The sequence below is a fragment of the Polyodon spathula genome, chromosome 14, assembly GCF_017654505.1.
Source record: "Polyodon spathula isolate WHYD16114869_AA chromosome 14, ASM1765450v1, whole genome shotgun sequence".
Taxonomy (NCBI): Eukaryota; Metazoa; Chordata; class Actinopteri; order Acipenseriformes; family Polyodontidae; genus Polyodon; species Polyodon spathula.
Window position 1 is genome coordinate 29,034,122 of NC_054547.1, and position 12,006 is coordinate 29,046,127.

Consider the following 12,006-nt stretch of genomic DNA (forward strand, 5'->3'; position numbering starts at 1 on the left):
TGTTCATATGTAGGTCATGGTGCTCAGTTACTAACCGAGCAGAGCAAGCTGTTTTCAAGATAGAAGGCGGTATTAGAAATGCAAAACTGGGCAATAATAATGTGTTGCTGTAGGCTTTTTAGTCTTCTGTTTTTGTATAGTTTTGACACAAACTGAATCTTTAAAACCCGTTTATGAGATTGTTTTTTTAGCATGCTGTACCTTTCTTCAGTACCACTAATATATGTGTTGTCACTGGATTTGACACTGTAGTGTTCAAATGAAGTGTACATGAAAACCGATCCGCTCCATTTGAAGATATGGCCGGGCTGTTGTCACATTACAGGTAAATGGGTTTCTCTCGGGATGCAGTGAAGTGGACAGAATTTTGGTTTGACACATGTTGCTGCCACAAATTCAGCTGTTAAAACACTCACCTCTTCATCTATTAGTGTTACAATCTGATTTGGCCCTTGATTCGTCTTGTTTAAAATGTTAATTGCTCGGTGAGGTCAACAAGAAACACAAGATCCAGTAGCCATTGGTGGTTAATGTGATGCAATGTAAGTAAACTGGTACTTCTGCATTAATTTATTACATTTTCCAGCACTCTGCCAGCCAGTCCACTCATTTCCCCAGTCATAAATGGTGCACCCTCTGTCATAATCCCAATCAGGAATTCTTCTAAGGGAATTCTGCACTTTCCATGGCTTCTTGAAGTTTTAAAAAACGTCATGTCCTGTGGTTGTGTTGTTCGTGCTTGATAATCCTAAAAGCTCTTCAATAACATTAAAGCCCTGAGTTACTCCTATTGAGTTATTCCTATTATAAAAATCACAAGCTGTGCTTTGTCAACATCTACTCTCATTCAAGGCGACTGTAAATGCACAAAACTCCTAAATAGCGGAGTTCCGAAACATAGCGCTACACGTCCCACGTGTTGCTACAACTGTTTAAATAACGCACCTGTAATTTTTCTTTTCACTATTAACATCCTGACAACTTTTTACAGTGGTAACTTTAAAGGCTGTTTCAAAGATCTTTTCAAAATGGCCGCTCTAGTGCACTGGTAGTGCAAGGATTATTGCCCACATTGTCCCACAGGTAACACAGCAATAACGAGCCGTGATGTGGTATGGAACAGAAAAGCCAGAACTCTTGTGTTATATTTTTTTATTTTATTTTTTATCGCTATTCCTGGAGTAATTTAGAGAACCCAGCTACTTAATCTTTAAGTTGCAGTTTAATATTAGCTACTATTTTGGTAATTCGCTCAGCAACCGTGTTGCGAGACAGTCCGGTTAGAAAAATGTTCTATTTTTTCTGGGCACAACACGTAGATACAAATAAATAAATCAGTGTTTAACCAATAAACATCAGAAAACACCGGAAACACAGTGGAAATGGTTACTCAGTTCACTTTGACCACACCTATATATATATATATATATATATATATATAGAACCTACTACCTTTCCTGCAGGTGGCCAATGTCCCGCCTTCCTCACATGTATCTCCCATTGATTCGTTCTTAATACTTTAAACCCACCCAACTACTGACTGGCAGCACAATCCTACATTTCTATAGGAGACTCCGCTTGCGAGATTTAAAACGCGTTTGCAATTATGTTTGCGGGGTTTAAATCTGTATTGCAGTTAAGATACAGCGGACTTAAAACAAGATTGGAAATTGTGGCGAAATATATAAACAAAAATGCCTACACACAAAAACCGCAGATAGAATGTGTCCATGACCATAAGGGTTTCGTTGTGGAAGACAGCGAAGGGCAAGGTACCACTTGAGTGTGCAAGTACTGTCGAGTTACTATTGCACATATTGACAGATAAAAACACCTAAGCATGTGGAAAGTGACTGAAAACAACAATTTCATACAGTATATAAAAAGAGAAAGCCCAGAAAAATTCACATACAACTCAAAAATAGCTAAACATAAGCACCAAAAAATGAAATTCATAAAAACTGAAAAAGAAGCCCTGGTTATTATCGTTCATAACTGCAACCGTTGCACTGCAAATCAGATATATTGCTTGCCCACAAATCCAGTAATCATCTGTCCAATGATTTTGAAATCTTCTGTGTCCCGCCTCCACCTTTCGCTTCCGTTACACCTCCAACTACTTTCTGGCAAATGATTTTAAATTTAAAATAGTTTAAACAAGCCTTCGCTTCGCTGTCCTAATCAAAATGATGTGTACTGTGCTGTTACACGTGTACATGAGGAAACTGATCCTGTGCGCTATTTGATTGGCTATTTTACTACCTCTGTGAGCTGTAATTGGCTTCATGAGAATGTCACTCATACAATACAGACTGCACATGTTGAATGTACGTTCTATATTAAAGAGGCGGGTTGTTTTAAAGAAGAAATCCAAGACGATACAGTACATCAGTGCAATTTTAGAAACGAATGGGCGGGCCGCCAAAAAATGCCCCGCGGGCCGTCTGGCAATCCTGCTTTACACCATCTTTATTTCCTATATATTTAGTTTCTTACACCCATTGTTTTGATCATGTTATGTGTGTTACATTCTCTGCTTGTTAACACTTGAATGTTTTTTTTCCCCCCATGCTTACAAAGTATTCCAGCCATAAAAGGCCCCACCCCAACAGGGTCTGCTTTTGAAATGATTCACTTTGAGGTGAGGTGGTTTTGAAAGATCACCACCAGGAGGGATGTGCAGCTCTAATTTCTGTTCCCATCTGAAATTGTAATTTGTATAGAAAGTTACAGAGGGAGTACAAATTACAATTGAACACAAAAAAACGTTTTTCAGTGACTGCTATATAATAAGCTTTTTTTATTTGTAATTTTTTCACAAAAACTTGCAAATCCCCGCCCCCCCACAAACTACACACGAATCCCACTCTGGGCCCAGCAGCTGCCAATAGACAAATTGCCATGTGAACACCATGGCCATTTATAATGTCTTACTGACGTACCAGACAGGTTTTTTTAAGAAAAATGTTGACTTCTAAGGCACACATCTTTAGAAGGACAAAGCTGAGTAATGTCTTCCAATCTCTCTTTTATGTCATTTATTATGAGCTGCAATTAGAGCATAAATGTTGCAATGTTAATACAACATAGTATGCATTTATTTAGGATTTAATTTGATCTATGATGTAAATCAAATTAAAGTAAGTGGAAAAATGTATTTAATTTGATCTATGGAAGTGGAAAAATGTATTTCAGTGTAACTGAGATGTCACTGATGATGTTGTAGTGCAATCCAAGTCTATATTTACCACTATGTGCCATTCATTGAGTGAAGTAAAACACACATCCACACCCAATGTACTACTAAAAATGATTAGGACCTGTAAGTTGTGAATTTTGTTGTCCATGAAATACGGTATTTTCTGTTGAGGTTTCTCACCTCATTTGCAGAAATGAACGCTATATTGCCACATATGTGTATAGAAACATATACTTTGCATCTGACTGGTGAAAATAAACTCCCAGTCTCCCCCGAAAAAGCACCTTGTGCTGAGTCCAGCAGAGGGAGCTGTGATTCGTGATGCTGCCATCTAGTGAGAGCTGAGGGAAGAACAGCACATTTGGTACCTGTGAGTGTTGGTTGTGGAACATAGCTGGGTTTATTGAAAAATATAACAATAAAACTATATCTACTGTAAATGCTTGACATTAAACAAATGAGTCATGCAATGAACAACCAATCTGCAAAAGGGTGCTATCTACAGTAGTATTTGGGTTTGATATTGAGATTCTTTTTCTCTCTCTGTCTTATAATCCAAACATCAACAGCAGCCGTGTTCATTTCTGTCACACTGCACTACACTTGCTTTTGCCATTTAATGAAACAGTGTGAAAGAGTAAGTAATGTGACAACTACTACTTAAATAAGAATCAATAAGTCTTTAAATTACATTTATGTAAAACTATAATGTCAGTTGATAATAGGATCAATATGGTTCATATAAAATCATCATTGGATGGTGGGTGTAAAGATATTCTTGTTTAAAATCAATTTTAATAGCTCAGATGGCATTGTCAACTACAGTACTGTAGACGATTACAAATGGAAATTGAAATGCATACACTATATTTCAATAAATGTATTATTATAAGCTACAGTATGTCAGCTATAAAAGAAGATACTGTTCCTAACAGCCAGTTTGCTGACACCTAATAGACGCGCCCTCTAGTGGTCTTTCAACATTTTTGCAGGGCAAGTGTTGGTGTAGAATCATCTGTTTATACATAAATAGATGAATTGATATAGCATCATACTGAAAAGGAAAAACTTCCAGAAAATTGGTCTGGAATTTATTGTTAACACAGCAATTAGTTTAATAAAAGAATACAACTTTGTATTAAATGTAACACGATTTCAAAGTTCTTATCAGATAAAGTAAATTGTGCATTTTTTAAATCAGACACTGTAGTCTCCATCCTCGGAGTGTAAAGTGTGAGGGTGTGTGGGCGTCATTTTCTAAACTGATGTGAAGCCTGGGGCCACACTTTCAAAGAGTTTCTCTTAATTCCTATTTTTGAAAGCAGAAAACTACACTCTGGGGATACAACGTGAGAGTGCTGAAGAGACTATGAATTATGTCACTGATATCATGGATGGATCTGGGCACTAAGCACTCTTGCTTTCCTTAGACACAGCTGTTTGTGTTTCATTCTAAATATTGACTTTTGTGAGACTGTATTATGCGTTGTGCATGCATAGTTAATTATTCTGTATCACTCTGTATTTTATTTTGTGTTTCATTTATGCATTGTTTCTAGTGCTTGTGTGAGATGCCCCGTGGGACTCATCTGTAAAAGAAATGGACATCCCAATGTGGATATCCTAGTGAATACAATTTATAAATGAATACATGATTTCCCATCTAGTTGAGTGATCCTCATAGTGGCAGATTAAACTCAGGTACTTTATAACACAGCCTTCCTCGCTTCTGGGTATGTATACACAGGATCTTTGTGTGCAACACGGGGCTCTATTTGAATTATCTAAGCAGTGACAGATCTTTACAACCTTGTGGGGTTTCCTCAGTGAAATGGGATCCACACTATTTTGTATCTTGTATTTCCAATCATTTGGGTGTGTCAGAACAGTGAAATTGTGGACTTTTGCTTCATTTCCAATGTACAGTGGCGCCTTTATAGCAAGAGAGATATCATATATTATAACATATTATAACAAGAGAGAGTCTCCAATTTAAAAGAAACTGGCACAGGTTGGTCTTACTGGTGAGCTGCTTATTATAGAGTTGATCACCTCATTACTTTCTTGTATTCTCAAAATCACTTTTGTACATTGTACTGAGATTTCAATTTGAGCTTTTTACTGTCTTTTTTTTTCTTCTTCTCAGCAGCACATCGTGTAATCAGTCCCATGTGTTAATCAGCTTAAATTAGGTGGATCCCTGAAATATAAGGTTTGTAAAGGGTTATTGTGCCAACATGGGAGTTCTGGAGTTTTATTGGACAAGACAAAATACGCTTGGGCGGTTTGTCTTCTTTGCTATGCAAGCAGATGGCAGCTGTGTGTTAGGAAGCAGATAGTATCACATACTGTATGCAGGACTGTTAGTAATCTGGGAGGTCTGGTCTCGGTTTGTGTACCACCAGCAAATTGATCTCCCCATCCATCAGTACTCCTCGCCGTACAAAATGAAGCACTTCTTCTTAGTGAACACTGTCGACTCTGTTCTCATTCTGTTTGGCTTGAAAACCATGCAAATGCAGATTGCTGCCGTGCCTCACTATATAAGGTATGAACCCTTTTTGCTGATATTGTGAGCTCATCTGATTGTAATCATTGGACTTAGCCTGCACTTGGTATGAAAAAGAGTCAATGTTCAATTATATCAGAGTAACCCTTGGCTTTGTGCTGGATTAATTATTAAGCAGAATAACATTTCTGTTAGACTGTTAAGGAATTTAGCAAATAAGTTATTTGATCAGAATTTCCTTAGAACTAATGGCTGTGCTTGTTTTTCGTTTGCTTTTTGGTTATGAAAGAAACATCCTTCATACGAAACCTGTGTTTCATTTTTGGAAGTTGTTATATTAATTTTGAAGAAATGTTGCTCGCAATGACTGCTCTGCGATATTCCATAGTTTTAAAGAACTCCCAGCAGTATTTGTAAGTTCCAGTAGCTCTGTCCCCTTTGTTCTTCATTGTTGGATCTCTTGGGTCCAGATGTTCACTGTTTTACCACAAAATCCTCAGTTTATTATTGTAACATAACAAAACACTGGAAGGTGTTTGTGGGAGATAGCGTCTGTGGAGAATGGAGACAACATACATGAACTGGAAGTCCAAACAAAAATAAGTGCTGTTTTAAGTGGCTTTTCTTTATTTAGCTTTTCTTTTCTTATTTTCTTTATTTATTTTCTTTAGGGGGTATTTACAGGAAAGGGACAAATAAAAATATAAACAACAAAAAGTTCACTTGTCTCTGTATCTGCTATACAGCTCTATCAATATCTTTGTAGTATCTTTGCACTTGAGGAGGAAACCAGGCGCAGGTAGCCTCGTATCGGAATTCTCCCCGAGCTCACTCGGCAGGTTCTGGAACAGTCCCAAAGTAGCTCCCGTTTCCACAGCAACCAGCCAGGCACTGTCGTTAAACCACACAGGTTAGAATTTCCACAATACATATATATTACAGTTTGTATAGAGTCCTCCCCTCTCCTCTTCTCTCCTCTCTGCCACAGTGTTATTGAAATGATAACAGTAAACTGCCTCTCTCTCTCTCTCTCTCTCTCTCTCTCTCTCTCTCTCTCTCTCTCTCTCTCTTTTAATATGATGCCTAACGACAATATTGCTTACATCCAGATCACCAGAGATTAATTAATTTTAGTGTGGAAAACCAACAAGTTCTTGTTGCTAGGTTCCCAAAAACAGAAGCTGCCAAGGCTGGCTGTATATTGGGAATAGGATGCAAAAGCATACCTTGTGTATGGAGAAGCCAAGTTATCGTCTTGATAAGATGTGTATGTTTTTTCATTTAAATATCATACAGATGGTTTATCACAGATATCTGGCTCATACTGCATAGGGTTATTTGGCTTAACTGCAGCGCAATTAATTATATGGGGTTACGACCTGTTGATTATTAATACTTGTTGTGAATTTAATTTCTGGTTCATAATAACCCAATTTCTAAAAGCAATACACACAGAGAAACTCTTACTTAATGGGCTCATGTCGCCCATCCTGCTTTTTGATTTCTCTAGCAGTTCCTTCACGCAAGGCAGTTCAGTCCTCAAGCACTGCATGTTTCATTCTTGAAGAAGCAATGTGCTGAAACACAAAATGAGAAAATAAATACTTCAAAGCAACCTGTTGCAAAGGTGGGTGAGTAATTAGCACCTTGTTGTTGACGGCTTATCCTTTGTCTACATAAATAAACTGTACCATCGATGACCTGTCGCAATGCAGGTGCACTCTTTTTTATTTTGTGGTTTTGTTTTCTCAGGCTGCATCTGAAAGGGAAACCTACTTTGGATGCAAGCAAGGCTGTACTTCAGGGAAATACCCACATGCTGAGAGAGCGACAAGCTAATCACAATGACTGCTTTATGTTGAATCAATAAAGCGTTGGGTTGAACAGAAATCAAGTTGCGGTTCAATTGTCAAGTGATTCTTTCAAGCGATTGTGTTTTACCAGGAGCTTTTGGTTTAAGCTTGAATTGCTCTTCTACAACCAAAGTGGAAACAGCAATGTTTATCCAACATGTTTCCAATTCACCCACATGGCTGTGTACTCTGTTTCGAACTTTGAAAGATTTGAATTCTCAGGGGGGCCGTGCATATCTCATCGACTCCTTACCAAGACATGACCAAGCTGTTGTAGCTGTAGTCTAACTTTCTACTAATAATGACACATTCTAACTAGGAAGTGTTAACCACTTCAGAAAAGAGTCACAGTCATATTCAGGAACAACCCCTGAGTGCTACCGCTCACTCGGGTGCACTTTCTCAGTGTGAAAAGCCATTAACATGAGCATGTCCACGCAAGTCTTCTTTCTGAACTGTCTGCCTCTGATCCACCACTAGAGTTCAGTCGGCATCTGTGATGAAAGAGGTGGTCCCAGAGACAGCTCATACAAACAAGCAGAAATATAATGGAATACAGTGCAGAAATGCACTTGAGTGCTGACTATGTGGCTGGAACAGCTTCTGAATCTGTATAGATATCATTGCTTTACCATTTCACCATACATTTTTATGCATATTGGGGCTTTTTATTTTGGATTGAGATATTATGCAAAAGAAATATGTAACTGAAAACATTTGATTATGATATAGAATATGTGTCTGAATTAAATACAAATGTATTTTTTAGATGCACTGTATTTTTTGTTCCAATTCCAGACTAGGCTGTAATTAGTCTATTATGGCAATTACATGGTTTGCTATGAGATAGACTGTTTTGGCAGTCTATTAGTGAGATTTTTACGCTACAATATTACATGTATTGAAGCATGTCACAGGGGTTTTTAAAGAGAAAAGCAAAGCTGTGTGATGCATGTTTTTTATCAGTTTTCTAGGGAAAGAATGTGAGTGGGCACTGCTGGCAAAAGCAAAATGTAATTAAAACCTAGCAACAGCACAGTCTCCACTTACTAAAGGCATACATATTGTGAGTGGGGAGCTTCTGGACTGAGTAACTGTAAACTGTGCAGGCTCTTAATCATTACTGGGTTTCCTTCTCAAAGTCAAACCAGTACTTGTTACACTTCCTGTAACAATCCACAAAATGTTAGTATACCCTGTTCTTTTTGTGATGTCTTTAGCAGACAAAGACAATTATTAAATTCCAGTTCTAGTTATTTCCCTTAAACTGTAAATTCTCAATTATAATCTTTTCAAAACAACAGATAGAAAATGCGGTTGAGCAGGTTTTTAAACTCTTACAAGGTTCATGTTTTAATCCACAAGAAAAGCATGCACTATTACACTTGCAAGGGTTAATCAAATGAAGCAGTAATTTCCTTTTACATTATTCTCAAGGTAAATTGAGCCTGAAGCTAAAAAAAGCATAACTCCTGTCCAATACCAATACCAGAGCCTTGAGTGGCATGTGACAGGCTCCTGTCCTTTAAACACTGCCTAGGCCGGGTTATCTATTCTTCTGCTCCTGTTATTTTTTTCCCTCGAAACTCAGTAAGGTTTGGATTGTGGGTTGAGCAGTTCCACCCAGCAGGAGTGACAGACAATCTGGAAAGCTCAGTCTGCTTCTTCTCATCCTCCTTCTTCTCCATCGGGTCTCAGTCCCTCTGGTAATATGTGATTGTAGCCTTGGCGTTCCAGTCAGGTCTCTGTGGAAATCCCCTCCTGCTGCTGATGAGGTCTGCTCTGCAGTCACGTGACTCTCTAGTCCCCAAGGGCAGCTGCTGCTGCTGCTCCCACCGCTTCATTTTCAATGAGAAGCAATTAGGTCATTCCTGTTCGAACACAGAATGACCTTCATTTGGTTTTGACCCTCTTTCATGTTAAATTTCCTCCTAATTAAACAGTTCAGTTCACAGCTTCATTAACTGGGTACTAGTACTACATTTTGGATATTGCAGTTATGTTTTGGCACTAACTACAGATATGATTCACATATGTGTGTGAATCATATCTATAGTACTTGGATAAAAAATACTGTGTTAGAAAAGAACTAAAGGTGCAAACTAATGGGAAAATAGACAATTTCCATACCAGCTGGGTTCAATTATGAAGGCAGAACGGCACAAAAAAGCCACCAACTGGAGTCAACATATTTTTTTCCTAAGTGAATTACTGTTAGCAGTAACTACAGGGTGCATTGGGTGTACAAGGAGATAACAGTCTTCTGAGTGGATAAAACCCAAGCGGAATGGTTTGCATTCAGACTGCTGTCTCAAACGCCATATGTGTCCTGTAGCTATATAGCTAAGCTCCATGATTTCAATAACAAAAAGTTCAGTTGGGTGCCTGCTGTCAGCACGATCCTTTGTGATATTTGCTTATCCAAACTGAGCCGTGTTGTTTGATTACAGGATAACAGGATTTGGAATCTCAGAAAGTGAATGACAGATAGAAAAGTGAATGAGTTCAGTCATGAGAAAGCATCTCCAGTAACTAAAATGTGTGGCTTACTATATATGGATTTCTTTAAGAATATATTTTAAAACATACCAGTATGTATTAATGATATGTCCTAAGTATTAAAAGTTAGCACATATATCCTGATATATTTATGTACATATTTTTCCACGAAGAGACGCCCGTTTGGCTTTTTGTCTCAAGTGCTTTTTTTATTTTTTTTTTAAACAGTAACAATCTCTTCAGTTGCTGGATGCGACTCTTTCCCACAGTTGTTGCTGCTCTGTGTTCTTGACCGTTCTGTAATGCAGATGAACGATGGAACAGTCCAAGTTTTCCTGCTGCCTGTGCGAATACACAGCTGAAGGCCTGCAGAGCCTGCTCTTCCCACAGCATTGCCAGGGCATGAGTCAGTGCTCAGTTCCATGGGAACAGGCCCTCCAATATTCACTGCCCTCACTTAAAAGCAACACACACAAACAAATGCTGCATTACAAGAAATGGGAAATTGTAAATAGATCTCTTAATGATCATTTAGATTTATTACACAGCTATGTGAAAAGGAATTGACTTAAAACCTGCTAAAGGGAATTCAAGTATCAGCACATACTTAAGTAAAGACAAATGGACAGGTACTGTATCGCCTTGTATTCTCAGATTCTGATACCCTCGAGATTGCCCACTATATAACCTGTCCTGGCTGGACCACCCTCCCAGCTGTGGGAGAGCAGTTCAGTCTCCTAAAAGTTACAAGACGACGACCATCTTAAAAAAAAAAAAAAAGACTATTTCTTCATTTTAGATTATTAAAAAAAAAAACAGCAAACACACAAGCACAGATGTGTTGTGGCTGCATGCCTTCCTCAGTGTGTATTCAAACAAATAAATTGCATTAATTACGTTCATAAATAATCTATGTTATCCTTGGAAGGCAATAAGTAGAAGGAACTGATGATGCTGTGGTCTGCACAATGTCTGCCACCTGCTTACCTCCTGTGCATTGTGACTACTTCGTATGATACACACACACATATATCTACATATATATGTGTGTGTATATATATATATATATATATATATATATATATATATATATATATATATATATATATATATATATATATATATATATATATATATTGGCTTGATTCATGCGCCCTTCACAAAGACAAATCTGCCCGATTCCAGCCTTGCTGAAGCACCCCCAGATGAGTCCAATTTTCAGCTTTGCCCAACACCTGGTCATCTAATGGTTAGACGGAGACCTGGAGAGGCCTACAAGCCACAGTGTCTCGCACCCACTGTGAAATGTGGTGGAGGATCGGTTATGATCTGGGGGTGCTTCAGCAAGGCTGGAATCGGGCAGCTTTGGCATGAATCAAGCCAAGTACAAGGTTGTCCTGGAAGAAAACTTGCTTCCTTCTGCTCTGACAATGTTCCCCAACTCTGAGGATTGGTTTTTCCAGCAGGACAATGCTCCATGCCACACAGCCAGGTCAATCAAGGTGTGGATGGAGGACCACCAGATCAAGACCCTGTCATGGCCAGCCCAATCTCCAGACCTGAACCCCATTGAAAACCTCTGGAATGTGATCAAGAGGAAGATGGATGGTCACAAGCCATCAGACAAAGCCAAGCTGTTTGAATTTTTGCTCCAGGAGTGGCATAAAGTCACCCAACATCAATGTGAAAGACTGGTGGAGAGCATGCCAAGATGCATGAAAGCTGTGCTTGAAAATCAGGGTTATTCCACCAAATATTGATTTCTGAACTCTTCCTAAGTTAAAACATTAGTATTGTGTTGTTTAAAAATGAATCTGAACTTATTTTCTTTGCATTATTTGAGGTCTGACAACACTGCATCTTTTTTGTTATTTTGACCAGTTGTCATTTTCTGCAAATAAATGCTCTAAATGACAATATTTTTATTTGGAATTTGGGAGAAATGT

At 38.3% G+C, this 12,006-nt stretch overlaps 1 long non-coding RNA gene across 1 annotated transcript; it reads left to right on the forward strand.

Annotated features, from left to right (window-relative positions):
- The first annotated feature begins 6,530 nt into the window (after window positions 1-6,530).
- Window positions 6,531-9,922, forward strand: LOC121326651. The gene is made up of 3 exons (XR_005951493.1): window positions 6,531-6,618; window positions 7,219-7,335; window positions 7,461-9,922. It is a non-coding gene; the product is annotated as an uncharacterized LOC121326651 (long non-coding RNA).
- The last annotated feature ends 2,084 nt before the right edge of the window (window positions 9,923-12,006 follow it).